Genomic DNA, 16,220 nt, shown 5'->3' on the forward strand with positions numbered 1-16,220 from the left:
TCAAAAGTTTACAAATTTTCCTACTCAAGTCCGGGACAATTTGAGTAATAAAATAAATATTATTACCAACATATTATAACATGTTAAACAAAATAAGAATCCATGAGTCCATACAGATATAAATAGATAAAGAATACATACAGGATGGATGAATGGATGGATGGCTAGATAGATAGATAGATAGATAGAATGATAGATAGATAGATAGGAAACATCCTTATGTTGGAAAGTCAGTTGATGAATGTAGATAGAATAGTGGAATTAGAAAGTCCCCATTTGGCAACCAGCATAGTAATAAATTCAGCTAGGAAATATCAATGAGTGTTGAAATTATTGGGTGAATGTTTAATGAGAAATGGAATACTTACATGATCTCAGTATAAGTATACAAAATGCTAAGTGATAATAACTATAGCAGGGAAACCTTGCAGCAGGTACCACTTTAATCAAGTAATGAAGGTTAACATCCCCATGATAGGACAAATTGAAATTTCATGCTACCTCATAGGATATACTGAAGATACATAGCATCATTTTTGAGATACCCTCCCAAAACACAAAACCTGAACCTAATCACAAGGAAACACATGGCAAAGTCAAACTGAAGGACATTCCACAAAACAACTGAACTTTGAGAGTGTCATAAAAGTCAAGGAAAGATAAACAGATAACGGCGTTTAAATGCAATGTGTATTCCTACATTGGATCCTTTTGTGCCAAAGGATATCTGTGCAACAAATGAAGAAACATGAATTGGGTCTATAGATTATATACTAATTATCAATGTTAATTTCCTAATTTTATTTTTTATTTTTTTAAATTATTTTTATTACTTTATTTTTTAAAGTGTATTTATTTTTTTAGAAGAAGAGAGAGAGAGAGTGAGTACGAGTCAGGGAGGGGCAGAGAGAAAGGAAACAGAATCCTAAGTAGGCTATACTTTATCACACTGAGCCCAATGCAGCACTTGAACTCATGAATCACAAGATCATGACCTGAGCCAAAGTCAAGAGTTGGTTGCTTAACCAACTGGACCACTCACGTGCCCCAATTTCCTGATTTTAAAGGTTGTATTGTGGTTATGTAAGAGAATGCCTTTGTTTGAAAGTATTCTAGGGGCACCTGGGTGGCTCAGTTGGTTGAGCATCTGACTTCGGCTCAGGTCATGATCTCGTGGTCCATGAGTTCGAGCCCCACATCGGGCTCTGTGCTGACAGCTCAGAGCCTGGAGCCTGCTTCGGATTCTGTGTCTCCCTCTTTCTGCCCCTACCCCACTTGTGCTCTGTCTCTTTCTCTCTCTGTCAAAAATAAATAAACTTTAAAAAAAAAGTATTCTAAAGTATTCAGGAGTAATGGAAATTACGTCATCAACTTTTCCTCAGATGGTTAGGGGATGTGGAACTCTTTGTTCTATATTTTCAACTTTTATTTAAGTTTGAATTCATTTCAAAAAGAAAAGATTCCATAAGTCTACACTTCTAGTAAAAACAAACAGACACCAATAAAGGAATAGGGAGAAAGAGAAAGTTCTTATTTACAGAAAAATGCCAACTGAAAAATGTATAAGGAATAATAGTTTTTTGAATCATCATTTTGAACCATCATGTTATTAATTGATTCAGGCAAGAATCATCAATAGATGTTAAAATTATTGGTCAAAAATGTATTGGGGACCAGAATATGACTCAAAGCATCTCCTTAAAGATTGCTTATTAATTATAAAAGAAGAAATGGTCCCTTTACCAAAATATGGTAAATAACACTGTAGGGAAGTGATCAAAATTAACACCACCCCAGGTTGGATGAAGGAACATGAGATGATTCCTGCTATGATGCACTTAAAGGAGATGCACATCGTGTTGCATTCTTGCCAAGAATGCACACCCATGATGAAGTCACAAGAAGGCACTCAGGTACATCCAAAGTGAAGGACATTCTATAAAACAATAGGTAAGCACTCTTTCAAAATGTTAACATCATAAAAAACAGTGCAAGGCTGACAAGCTACTGCAGACTGATATGAGACATGGCAACTACAAGGAATGCATGTTTTGTCCTGGATTATACCCTACATTTGTGAAGAAAAATATTTTCATATTCAATATTGAGACAGCAAAATTTGCATATAAACTATTTTAGATAATAATATTTATTGGATCAATGTTAATTTTCCTGAATTTGATAACAAACTGTCCTAGGGAATCACAAATGACTCCAGATAGCCAAAAGAATCTTGAGAAAGAAGGCAAAGCTGGAGGAATCACAATTCCAGATTTCAAGATATACTACAAAGCTGTAATAAAACAGTATGGTACTGGCACAAAAATAAACACATAGATGAATAGAACAGAATAGAGTGCAGAAATAAACACACTTTTATATGGTCAATTACTCTATGACAAAGGAGGCAAGAATATACGATGCAGAAAAGATCTCTTCAATAAATGGGTGCTGGTAAAACTGGACAGCTACATGCAAAAGAATGAAACTGGACCACTTTCTAATACTATACACAAAAATAAACTCAAAGTGAAGTAGAGACTTAAATGTGAGTCCTAAAACTGTAAAAATCTTAGATGAGAACACAGGTAGTAATGTCATCAGCTATAGCAACATTTTTCTAGATATGTCTCCTGAGGCAAGGGAAACAAAGGCAAAAATAAACTATTAGGACCAGATCAGAGTAAAAAGGTTTTCACAGTGAAAGAAGCCATCAACAAAACAAAAAGGCAACAAAATGAATTGCGGAAGATATTTGCAAATGATATATCTGTTAAGGAGTTAATATCCAAAATATATAAAGAACTTATACAAAAAAAATTAAAATAAAATTAAAAAAGAACTTATACAATTCAACCCCACCCCCCAAAAAACAATCTGATTAAAACATGGACAAAGGACCTAAAGAGACATTTTTCCAAAGAAGACATACAGATGGCCCTCAGACGCATAAAAAGATGCTCAACATCATTAATCATCAGAGAAATCCAAATCGAAACCACAATGAGATATCACCTTATACCTGTCAGAATGGCTAGTATCAAAAAGAAGAAATAACAAGTGTTGGTGAAGATGTGGCAAAAAAGGAACCCTCAGGCACGATTAGTGGGACTGTAAATTAGTACAGCTACTGTGAAAAATGGCATGAAGTTTCCTCAGAAAATTAAAGATAGAAATACCATATGATCCAACAATTCCACGACTAGGTGTTTACTCAAAGAAAATGAAAACACTAATTCAAAAAGATACATGCACCCCTATGTTTATTGCATCATTATTTACAACAGGCAAGACAGGGAAGCAACCTGAGTGTCCATCAACAGATGAAGTGATACGGAAGATGTGGTGTACACACACGCGCGCGCACACACACACACACACACACACATACACACACACACACGAAATATTACATAGCCATAAAAAAGGATGAGGTGACATGGGTGAACCTAGAGAGTATTGTGTGAAGTGAAATAAGTCAAAGAAAGATGAACACATACGATTGCACACATATGTGGAATCTTAAAAACAAAACAAATGAATAATCAAACAAACAATAAAAGAGATAGTTATAATTCGAAGGAGATACCCGTTTAACAGTAAAGGGTCTTTATCTCTTCAGCTTACTCTCAAATGTTTAATTAAAAAAAAGAAGAATGTGTGTATGAGAGAGACAGAGAGAGACAAATGTATCAAATTGCTAATAAAAGGTGAAGTTTTCAAAATTTTAATTTGTAAAGGAAAGAAATCATTTTGCTCAATTCTGTATCCCCAGCTCTTTCTAGCATACCCTTTGGAACATAGTAGAAATTCAACATAATTTAATAAATTAAATGCTTATATTAAACGCCAAAGTCCTTTGAATTGCAAGTGGTAAGATATGCAGTTCAAAATCCTCAAGTGATGAAGGAAGTCCGTACATTTAACCGTGAAGTCAAAGGGTATATTTGCTTCAGGTATAGCTAGATCCAGGAGTTCAATCAATGTCATCAAGATCTGGACTTCCTTTCTCCCTCCCCCTTGACCCTATTTTCCTATGCTGGAAATAGTTTCCTCTCCTCTTTTTCTTAAGCTGACTCTCCATATGGTAGCCCCACATAGCACTTTAATTCAGCAGAAATAAAGATATTTCTGTCCAACTGTTCCATACACTTCCAATACTAATCTCACTAAGCTGACTTGAGTAATCAGAGAGGATGAAAAATGCTGATGGGCAGATGTAAGACTTGTGTTCTCAAGTGTGATCTATATGCCTCATGAAATGAGCAGCCTTAAAGCTTTCAAAACACAAAGTCATGCAGAGTCTTGGAACATCATCACTAAGAGAAGTGTGGTCAGGTTCTTCCTTCTCCCCGGCCCCTTTTGATTAGCTTCTCTCTGAGCCTCATGGCACGAAATTGATAGACACTACAAAGTCCCCAAAGTGAGTCTTCAAAGGCCAAGCTATTTATTCTTAACCCATGCTTCAAAATAAAATGCTGTCTTTTGAAAGTTAAAGGAAAGAATGTTCTATTAATCTCTTTTTTGAAGAACAGTGATGAGATGTGATTACCACTCTTATATGCTCCATTCCATCTGTTATGATAAAATCAGTTCAATCAATCAAACGGTGGACATTTTTAGACACTTGGGTTAAGATCATTTGGAGGAGTGCTGTCAGATTCCAAGAAGTAAAAACCACGAACTCTGCTGTCAAAAAGCTTTCATGAAACTTCAATCAGGGAAGAATTTACACACTGGAGACATTCACTGGGGATCTGATCTAGTCCCTAGGTGCCAGGGGTCTGGTGGAACTTTGAGTTCCCTGCACATTCTGCAGGTTCAAAGACAAGGGGAGATTAGGGTGCCTATGTGGCTCAGTCAGTTAAGCATTCAACTTCAGCCTCAGGTCATGATCTCACAGTTTGTGAATTCGAGCCCTGCGTTGGGCTCTGTGCTGACAGCTTGGAGCCTGGAGCCTGCTTCAGATTCTGTGTCTCCCTCTTTCTCTGCCCCTCCCATGCTTGTGCTGTATCTTCCTCTCAAAAATAAATAAACATTAAAATTTTAAAAAGGACAAGGAGAGATCAAGAGGGATTAGAATACGACATTGACGAGGGTATGGCTTCTCCTATACACTGATATGACCCCGTGCCTAGTAAGCACCATGCCTGGTCCATAGTAAGCACCAATAAATATGTGTTACATGAAAGAATGGACTGAGGATGCCCAAAAAGGCCATCAGAGAAAGTAGGAGGGAAAGTGAAGGCTGAAACGTAATGAGGAGGGATGGGGATACACTCAGGGCCTGAGACAACATGGGGTAGCTGGCAGGAAAAGGCAAAGCCAGGCCACACTGGAACCAATGACTCACACCGGTGTAGAAGGGGAGCTTGGTGGGCAGCAGATGGTACAGAGGTACCAAGCCCCACAGGGCAGTGGTCACTAATCTGCAGTCCCTGGGCTACATAAGCTAGCAGATGTGTTTTGTTTGACCTCTTTAGTGTTTTAAAATTTGGGAAATCTTATAAGGCATCCAGATTTCTGGCCTCTCTTGAACACTCAGAAGATCTGGCACCGGTGAGCCACGTTGTCTCATGGGCACAGTTGGTGGAACTGAGTGGCCTCACGGCCCTCACGGCCCCTTCGGTTTACCACCCTCCACCCCATTCCCAGTTTTGTTACCCCTGGGCCAAGTCTCTCCTTTATGTGACTTGCAGGCTCCACAGGCATTTGAGCTTGTGGCAGTGTGGGTGGACTGCGAACCGTCCTCAGTTACCTCTGATAACCCACTTAAGCACCTTCATCTTCCTCTTTGCACCTTTCTGCGTTGTATTCTGTTCTCAGTGACATTTCACAATATTTTTAAAATAAGTAAGAGGCACTCAGAAGTTTGGCAAAACCAAGCTAGTGCTTGAAAACTGTGAAACCAAGAGGCATAAACAAATGTCTCAACGCAATTTGCCTCAAAGCGTTCCCATAGTCCTGCGTTAAGTGAAAGACCAAGAAGCAAAGCCATTGATTATTCCTACTCCCTTCCTGTAAAGTCCCTGAGCTACAGTCTCTTTAAGGACATTGGTATGAATATTTTTGCCATCTTCCTTCTCTAGTATTTTCAGAAACTAAACACATGCTGGACGTGGCAGGTGCGATTCTAATTTTAATATGGGTGGGAGTCGACCCAGCCAACTATTCGAGAAGGGCTTTGGGAATTGTATCAGAGCATCAAGCTAGTTGGAGCACTGTGCTGCCTGAACAGCATCCCATTTGGGCATAGGTCCACTGAGTGGGGGCCTCCTAGCCAGCTAAACCCCCGTGAGCTATGAGTGATTAAAAAAAGAAGAAGAAGAAGAAAAAAAAAAGCCAGCACCTGCTCCAGCTTTGGCTAGAGCCCTAAAATAGAACAAGCATTTCTCACGAAAGCTGAACTTCAGTATCTGCAGCTGCTTTACTTCCTTATTGAAAATCAATTTCTGTCTACTATGTAACATACAGAAATAGGATGAGCTCCCCCGCCCCCTGCCCCACTTTCTAATTCACCACTTTTCTGCTTGACCAAAGGAACCTGTTTGAACACTTTTGTGTAGATTTGGAGTCAAAGGGGGAGGTTTGTTTGTTTGTTTCTTATGAAAAGCCATTGACCCACTAAAAAGAAGACATCCTCTTATTAAAGAAAAAATTTTTAAGTTGTCCACTTTTCAAAGGAAGCATACAAAAAAGATAAAATGAGAGGAAGCATACAGCTTACAGTTGTTCTTTTGTTTTCCTTTCTCAGACAACCTGCAACAGGATGAATGAAAGAATAAACACAGGAACATAAAACTTTATTCAGTAAATACAAGCCATAAACAGCCTTCAGTGTGGTGTAATAATACACATGGTGGGAGACAGAGAAAATGGGATGGCAGGAAAAGGACAAGAGAGAATGAGAAACACAGAGGTAATGAGAGAGACGAGTGTCCTCAGAAATGGGCAGGGAAAAGCCTAAAGCTGACTCCTTGTTCAGACCACTCTCCAGGCTCCCAACGTTAGTCCCTAAATTCATCTTACATCCTCACTGTGCAAATGCTGTATCTCCTCGGCCTGTCTCCACGAGCCTCCAGCACTCCTATCTAGTCTATTCAGTTTGGTCCCTCATGCCTTGGATCCAGCCTCTGGGGCACCCTGATAAAACCAGCCACAGCATCTTCTTTCCCCCAAACATGTCTGAATCCCCTCAAGAATAACTAGCACACTCAGAGTAGAAATATCCCAATGATAGGTTAGTCATCTTACATTATCCAGATCTTTTCTGAGAGTGTGCGTGGTTTATTGACTACATTTTGGATAGCTCATTTTTAGGAGTCGAGAAAAAACACACACACCTAGCTCTTTATAAAATCATCCACTTAACTAGCATTTTCTGATTTCCTGTTCAGCGCCATCTAAGATATTGAGAATAACTAACTCAAGAGGGCATTTCTCATCTCCTAAGACATAATTATCTAGAATCCACACCACTAGCCATTCTGTCAAATATCTTATATGCAGCCCTATTATTTCTTTTATTTAAGTAAATGCAAGTTGCCAATAGTGAAGTTAGCCAAGCAGGGTAAACATCTTAAGAGGAAAAAAATCTATTCCTTAAACTTCACCCACAGAAGTAAGATGCTTAAAATATGCACATTAAAAAAACTGTTTGATTTAAAATGTAGAGGAAGAAAAAGTATTTTAAAAATAGTTCTGAAAAACAATAAGGAATTATAAGTCATCAGTAAAGTAAATAAATTTCATCACTTCCTTCCTCCCGCCACCCTTCTAGCCCCATTGATTCTGTAGTGTCTCTTGGTAAAAAGCACATAGAAAGAGGAAGTTAAGAAAGATAAATGGATTCTAAAGTCTGTGAACTCAGTAATGTATCTTCTCTTAGCTTATCCTTTGATTTAGGCAACAACTCAGCTTCCACTGCTCATCCTTATCACTGGCCTTCCGGTTATATCAGATAATTCTTTTAAGGCCTGGCATTCTTATTGTCAAATACAATTGCTGGTTAATCTGATGGCTATCTCCTCTCCTAAAGAAAGTCCTTATAAAACCAGATGAAAATGTGTCAGATCTAGCCTCAGAGCTCCAAGCTCCTCCCTAGTCTCTGGTTCCAACAATGAAGACTGAGCAATGTTCTCAGCAGGCCTGGGTATGGGAGATCCCTGACCTTGTTCCACTTATGTTCTGAATTTATGTTAAGTCCGGAGTGAAGCCAGAAGTTCATTTGAATACTATTATGAAATCAGTTAATTTTCTGATCTACTATAAGGGTAGCAGAGTGATTTGTCCAAAAACCACGTCATGCCTCTGCTCAAAACCCTCTGGTCGTTGCCCATCTCACTCAGAGAGAAGCCACAATTCTTCAGGGGCCAACAAGTTCTGTCAACATGTCCCTACCCTATCTTGTTAACAGTCCATCCTCCTTTTCTACTTCCTCCCCCATGCCCACTCCACCATCCATATGATCTTGCTGTTCCTTTAGCTATCTCAATCTTTTACTCACCACAGGGCCTTTGCCTTTGCTGTGGCTTCTGCCTAGAATATTCTTCCCTCAGATATCCATAGGCTCACTCTCTCAATTCCTTGAGGTTTCTGCTCAAACATCACATTAACCACAAGGCCTTCCTTGACCAGCCTTCTAAATAGCAGCAGCCCATTCCTACCTCAGTATCCATCATCATTTTTTAAATGGCTTTATTGAGAATAGTTCACATGCCATGCAGTTCACCCATTTAAAGTGTACAATTCCATAACTTTTAGTGTATTCACAGAATTGTGCAACCATCCCCTTATCAATTCGAAAATATTTTAATTGCCCCAAAAAGAAATTCTGCACCTTTTAGCCATTAGTCCCAATCACCCCAACTCCCCAGCCCCAGGCAATCACTAATCTGCTTTCTGTCTCCATATATTTGTCTGTTCTGGACTTTTCATATAGATGGAACTGTACAATATGTAGTCCTTTGTGACTGGCTTCTTAGTGTAATGTTTTCCTTTTTTTTTTAAGTTTATTTATTTTGAGAGAGCATGCACGTGGGCTTGTGCACACACATGCAAGTGGGGGAGGGGTAGAGAGAGAGGGAAAGAGAGAATCCCAAGCAGTCTCCACACTGTCAGCACAGACCCTGATGTAGGGCTCAAACTCACCAACTGTGAGATCATGACCTGCATCTAAGCCAAGAGTTGGATGCTCAACCAACTGAGCCACCCAGGTGCCCCTTAGTGTTATGTTTTCAAGGTTCATCCATGGTGTACCATGTATCAGTAACTCATTCCTTTTTATTGCTGGATAATATCCCATTTTATTGCTCCTTTCATCAGTTGATGGATATTTGGGTTCTTTCCACTTTTTGACTATTAAGAGTAACACTGTTAAGAACATTTGTGGACAAGTTTTTGTGCAGACGTATGTTATCATTTCTTTTGAGTATATACCTTGTAGTAGATCCCCATTATTTATTTATTTTTATCCTGCTTTATTTTGCGCACTTATTACCATATGATATATGATATATTTATTCACTTCTTTTTATTGCCTGCTCTTTTCCCGCTAGAATATAAGCTGCCTGAAGATGAGATTTTGGTCTGTTTTGTTCACTGCTTAGACTAGTACTGGCACATCACAACATGCAATACATGTTCATTGCATGGATGAAAGAAAGCTAGTATCATTAGGGCAAATTGAGGGAGGAAAATCTATTAAATCAGTAAACTAACGATGTACACATTATAAATCAATTTGTTGGACGAGGTTTGGAATGACAGCTTGCAAGGAAGCAAGAACATTTTCAGAATTGTCATCAGCCTTCATCAAATGACCTCTCGGTGGCCTCAGTTCCTTCTGTGTGAAATGTCAGGACTGGACCAGTATTCCTGACTGCTTGCAGCTCCATATTCCATAATCTAACATAAAAATCAACAAGTGACTTTATTTGCCCATACAAGTGTTTCTCTTTCATTTATTCATCCATCCAACAAATATTTATTAAGTGCCTTCGTGAGTCAGACAGAATGCAGGTACCTAATTTGGCATATCGACACTCATAATCTATATGCACAATGATTACAACATTGCTGGTTTCATTTTTTCATTTTGTTTAAACAACAAATATAGCTGAATTGGGCTTTAAAAAATGAACCCCATCTCTTAACTATTTTAAGTTTCTAAAGAAGACATAGGCAGAAATTGGAAGTCTGAAAAAATCAGTATCAACGTAAGTTTATTATTATTTATTTTAGTGTCTTCCAGTTTCACACAGATACAAAATGCATCCATTATCAGAAACAGAGAGGGGGTAAATAGGGTGGGGTGGGAAAAGCTCTGTCAGACTGGAAATGAGATAATTTCTTCTCTAGGCATGTATTCCTTGACACAGCATAATCCCTCAAATGTCAGGAGACAGAGAGAGTAACAAAGTCAAAAAGCCTTTTTCTACTCCTATTGACATTGTATCAATGAGTAAGCCACATGTTTTGTCTCCCTTGAACCTCGGTTTCCTCCTCAATGGTAAGATTGTGGATTTAAAGTTGAGACCTCAGTCTCTTTCAGTTTGAACACGACTATCTGCAGGAGGAGAGCAATCCAGAGTAATAAGATGTCCTATTGTTCAAAGGCTTTGTTTTTGCTGGAGAGATATACTTGCAAGATCACTGGCTATGTTCCTGGACCAAATACCCCAAAATGTATTTTGTCAGGGATATTTTCTATGATTAAGTCCCAGGGACAATTTTTCATCATCTGCCTACTGTGTAATTTTAAGAAAGCGTTTTGGGAGAACAAAGTGGACTAGGAAAGTAATACACAAATGCTTCATTCAACAAATGTTTATTTGCCTATGATGTCTCAGCCTGCAAGCAGGAGGTGGTTAACATTTTCTCATTTCTCATTTAGCTTTTCTCACCCAACCTGCATTGGGTCTCCATGAGACAGGCATCACTGGCACACTGTGATTTAGGTTCACCTTTTCTATGGGCAGGGGGGACTTCCCTCCCCACCCGGCAGAACTGATTAAAAGACACCTCCCGTAATGTGAGCTCAGTAATTAGACGACCAGGACACTGCATGTTACTTCAATTCTTAAAATGTCAGTTTCCTCTTCTGCATGATGTGAGGGCTGTATGGGTATGAGGCTCTGCAATCTAGTTCTGCACTACAGCCCTTTAACACGATCCTGGGATATAAATTTCATTTTCAAAATAATTCTGTAAAATTGTAAAAAAAGAAAAAAGGGGGCTGTAAACGAGTTGTATCTGCTGGTTTCAAATAACAGAACCAGCTCTTGCTATTGTAAAACAAATAATAAAATAGAGAAACTCTGGGAATTGAAGTTAAAGCAATAGAATGAAGCTTAGAAAAGGGAACGAACTAGAAAGGTCAGAGGCTTCAGGTGGTAGAAACAAAAAGGCATCACCTTCTTGTTCAGTAGGTTTGACTGTTTGGGGCCAGTGTAAAGTTTCAGAGAGAGCACATCTGAATGATTTAGTTTGCGACTTCTGCCCTGGTTTGGCCAAGGGAGGGACACTTCTTGTGCATGGTGGATCTATGTTATTTCTGATTAGAGATGACCTCAGATTCCCCCAAGCAAAAGTGGGGTGCTGTTACCAGAAGAAGAAAGAGGAGGCTGGGCAGGCAAAAACAACAAATGTCCATGAACCTGATGTCAGGAATTTGGCCTCTCTGTCCCCTTGGAGGGATCTGTGACATGGGTTTGGGGCTAGGGACAAATACAAGCCATGAATAGACATGAGGATAAACCCTGGATCAAAGCTATGGTCCAGGCCAGGAAGGGGCAGGCCAGAGCTGGGAAAGGCGGATGACAGGAGAGGGCACTTGGAGCTCTGAGGGGTGAGCAGCTGTATTTTCTGATACGCACTTCATCCAGCCGCCTGCACCGAGAATGCACCACATGGTCAGTGGAATGGAATGCAGGGCAGACACCAACCCCTCCAAAGCACAGAAATGTGATACAATGCCTTCAGCCTAATGCACATCCGGGCATTTTCTCTCATTTAATTGCAATTCTTTGTGGTGTCCAACAAAATAAAGATGGCCAGGCTGGGTCAAAGGGTCAGACCAGCCAAGTGAGAGTGGTCACGCCCAAACTACACATTTAGGTGAGACCAGGGACCTTAGCTGAGGCAGGGAAAAACTGCCCTCTTTCCATTGTTAAGCTGAGGTTCACACAGCTAGTAGCAGAGAGGGGTCCTGGTTTGGTTTGGAAGGTGCTGGTACCCCAGGGGTGGAGGATACTGCTATGATAGATGCATAGGGTGCAGTAGCCTTTGGAGCCAAGGACTGGAACCAAAGGAGCAATATCAGCTGCCAGATCCAAGAGGTCAGTTTGAGACTGTGGTCAAGAATGAGAGAAGAGACCAGGGACTGAGATTTAAAAAGGCCTGGAAACACAGTGGGAAGTGGAATGGTTTGAAAAAGTTCAGGATTTAGACTACACAGCCCAAGAGCCAAAGCCTGTTCTCATTGGGTGCTGGTCACATGACAGGGGGTCTAGCAACCAATTAGAATCATTTAGTAAGGTAGAGCTAGGCTAAAGGAAAATTGGCAAATACAAGAGGTGGCCATGGGCACCTGATCCAGAATGGGCAGGAACTGGGGGTCTAAGCCTGGAAACCAGAGTCCCAGAGGTAAAAAAAAAAAAAAAAAAAAAAAAAATGGGCACTGGCCAGTAAACAGACTTCTGCTTCCAGCAGTACTCTCCAGGTGAAAACAACACGTCCTTAGACTTGGTAGTGATGTTTATTAAATGTGAACCATTTCTAATTGGGCAAGTGCATTAGCTTAAAACAAAAAAAAAAAGGTGCTGTTTCTGTAAGACAGTGGTTCTCAACCATGGCTTCACATTGGAATCACCTGAAATCTTGAATAGGTTGATTCCAGCTCCACCAATAGAGTCTAGTTTGGGATGCAGTCTGGACTTTAGGGGTTTAGTCCTGTTTTTTATTAGGCTTAAAATCATAAATATTCAAAACTTGGAAAACTGAAATGTCAACTAACCCTTCTAACAACAAACTAGCTCCTGATCAGTAACTCAAATGCCCTTTTTGTGAGTCCTTGGGAATGAAGAACCATGCCTCATCCATCTCTTTTTCTCTCAGCACCCAAAACAGTGATAGGCACATATTAAACACTCAATAAAATGTATTTTCAGTTCAAACATAATATTTCTCAAAGGGTACACAACAAAATGTTAAGTTGTTCTTTTGGTAGTGAGACTATAGGTGACTTTAATTTTTTCATTTTTTATCTCCATTTTTGTATTTTCAACAGTGAACATGAATTACTTTTAAAGTTAAAAAATACATCTTTTTAAAATACTCATTGGGAAGGACTATTCAGTCTCCATTAGGAAAAAAAAAAGGAATGTTTAATGTCATCATTGTTTAAATATTTCCCAATTAAGTAGTTTAACATTCATACCAAGACCACGAAGGTTCGGTTTGAGTGTGAGAAACTAATCATTCATGAGACTAAGTGACAGGAGCAATTATGTACATTTTGCAAATTTTTGTAGGCAGCAACAGGAACTGAGGACACATATAACTAAATGCTTTACCAAATAGGTCTGAGGTGCTGATTACTGCTGGATGAGAACATGGGAACCTTTGGTTTGCTTCTTCAATATCTAATTTACATTCAAACATCAAATACTCAGTTTCTAAGTTGATGGTTACAGAATACTAATAGAGGTGTCACATTAAGATTCCTCCACTACAAAGGATTCCTTAAAAAAAGCTGAGTTTTGTTTTGAAGTGGCTCTAATCAAGGATAACTAAACTTTGAGTCAGAGTATTCTTTGTGTTTAATCTGTTACTGGAGCAGTTGTATCTTGTAAACTATTTCAAACATTATTAAATTTGTGTTTGCCTGTTTAAAAAAAATTCTTCTTTTTTTAAAGGCACTTCATACTCTAGTTGTACTAACTACAAAACCCTGCACTGAGACAGTGGAATATACATAAGGTGACTGCAGTAAACCTCTGTTAATAAGGTTGTTATGATACAGGACAATTCATGACTATAAATGAAAACTTTATAGCCACATGTAAGAGGTTTTGGGTTTCTTTCCCCCTCAGAATGTTAAGCAGTTTCCCCTCTTATTTTCTTGTAAAGAAAGCACACTTTAAAAACTAATTTTTTAAAGTGATACAGAATACAGTAAACTGATATTTTGTCTGTTGTTCTATTTTGCAGACTATCTGTGGTGAAACATTGTTGGAATACCTAAGTGATGGCTGTTTATTGTTTTTGATTAACATGAAATATGAAAAGAGAAGATACTTTCAGAGTATTGAAAGGAGTATTGCAGATGACAAACTTCAGTAATTGCTACAGCAGACCACAAAAGATTAGTTTTACAGCAAGAAACTTGGGGTAACCTGGTGAAATATTTCACTCGTGTGACCGAGCAGGTTGGGGGGTGGATGGTTGGGATTGCTTAGCATTGCTGGTGACTGAGGCTTGGCCGGGTTCGGGGTTAATTTCTCACTCATCGCTTCAGACTGTACAGAACATCCTGCTTATGGTGGAACTTGTGGTCCCTCCCTCAGGTCGAGGCTATCTTAAAATGGCAAGATTAGCAGCAGTACTAGAGCCAGCCATTTAAAAGGAGGAGGGCTGGCTGGCTCAGGCTGCTGGGTGTGAGAGAGATGACGATGTTCTTGTCAAAAGCCCAGCCAGGATTGTTTCAAATTTCATTGTTATAAATGCCCTGCACTTAGCAGCATCGCCTTCTTTCATCCAATGGAGTAGGTGCTGAAGAATCCAGAAGCAATACGAATGAGAGTGAGGAGGGCTTTTGCACAGGATATAATGTCTCTGGACCCCAGAGACATTTGGGTTCAAAGAACTGACCTGAGGCATCAGAGCCTTTTCCATGTTCATTTGAATATTTTTTTAATATGGAACATTTATGCTTTCAGTGGTTACATCTGAATTTTGGAACTAGTCGAGTCCATTCAGTTATAATCAAGCTGGGCCAATAATAACTTATGTTTGGATAATGCTTTTCAATTCACAAGGTGCTGTAACAATGCCTTGCTTCATTTAATCTTGAGGACAACCCCTGGTTCTTCTCAAGTTGCAGTGGAGGAAAGTGAGGTTGAGAAGTTAAGGGATGTGCAGAATTATAAAACAGAAATTGGACTTGAATCCAGATCTGATTCCAAATCCATTGCTTTTTACTCCATATCAGAGGCTCTATTTTTAATTTAAAACATGTGAAGCAGTACTATGGGGCAACCTAACTAATTTTAATGTTTATTTATTTTTGAGAGAAAGAGCGTGAGGAGGGAAGGGGCAGAGAGAGAGGGAGACACAGAATCTGAAGCAGGCTCCAGGCTCTGAGCTGTCAGCACAGAGCCTGACATGGGGCTTGAAATCACGAACCATGAGATCATGACCTGAGCCGAAATCTGACACTTAAGAGACTGAGCCACCCAGGCACCCCGCAACCTAACTAATTTTAATTCACACTTCATAATCTTGTGCTAAAGACGATTCAAAAAGAGGATTTCCAAAAACATTTTGAGCAATGGCATCCTCATTAGAATTAGCGTGTGTTTTCCTAAGAAATAAATGTATGGTTTTCCTATCTTTCCAAGTACATGGTTAGATTTTAAAAGTCCCACCATTTTATTGTCACAATTGGCAAGACTTTGAAATGCTTACTATATTTGCTTCCATAAAAATCATTATGCAGGAAAAAATACTGGAGGAAAAAGCTATTTAACATCTGTGAAAGGGAAAATTGCAAAGAATCTCTAATGGCACTAAAACCAGACTTGTGGGCTACTTTCTATCTGGGAAAAGAAAAACATGTTAGAATAATAATATTAATTTAAAAACATGTTAAAATAATATTTATAATAATAATACATCTATAGAAGAACCTCATTATAGTTCTAGTAATTCTAGAAAGTCCATTATAATTCTAGAAAGTCCAAGAGAATAAGGAAATACAAGAGAGGTGGTCCCCTAATTCATTTTTTTCCTCCCATTTTTGGTCTTTGGTCATTTGTTCCATTATGCCCACCTTTCTTTTCGGTGTAGTGACTATATATAGGAAATCTGCCTGCAATAGTGTTATATCAAGATAAAAGTGTCCTATAGGTGCCCAAATTAATCATTGAGTAGCTGGACACTGGTGTGCTCCAGCAGCTCAGAGCTGAATGTTAAATATTCGGGACATTTGGGAGCCAATT

Source organism: Neofelis nebulosa, chromosome 13 (genome assembly GCF_028018385.1).
Source record: "Neofelis nebulosa isolate mNeoNeb1 chromosome 13, mNeoNeb1.pri, whole genome shotgun sequence".
Classification (NCBI taxonomy): Eukaryota; Metazoa; Chordata; class Mammalia; order Carnivora; family Felidae; genus Neofelis; species Neofelis nebulosa.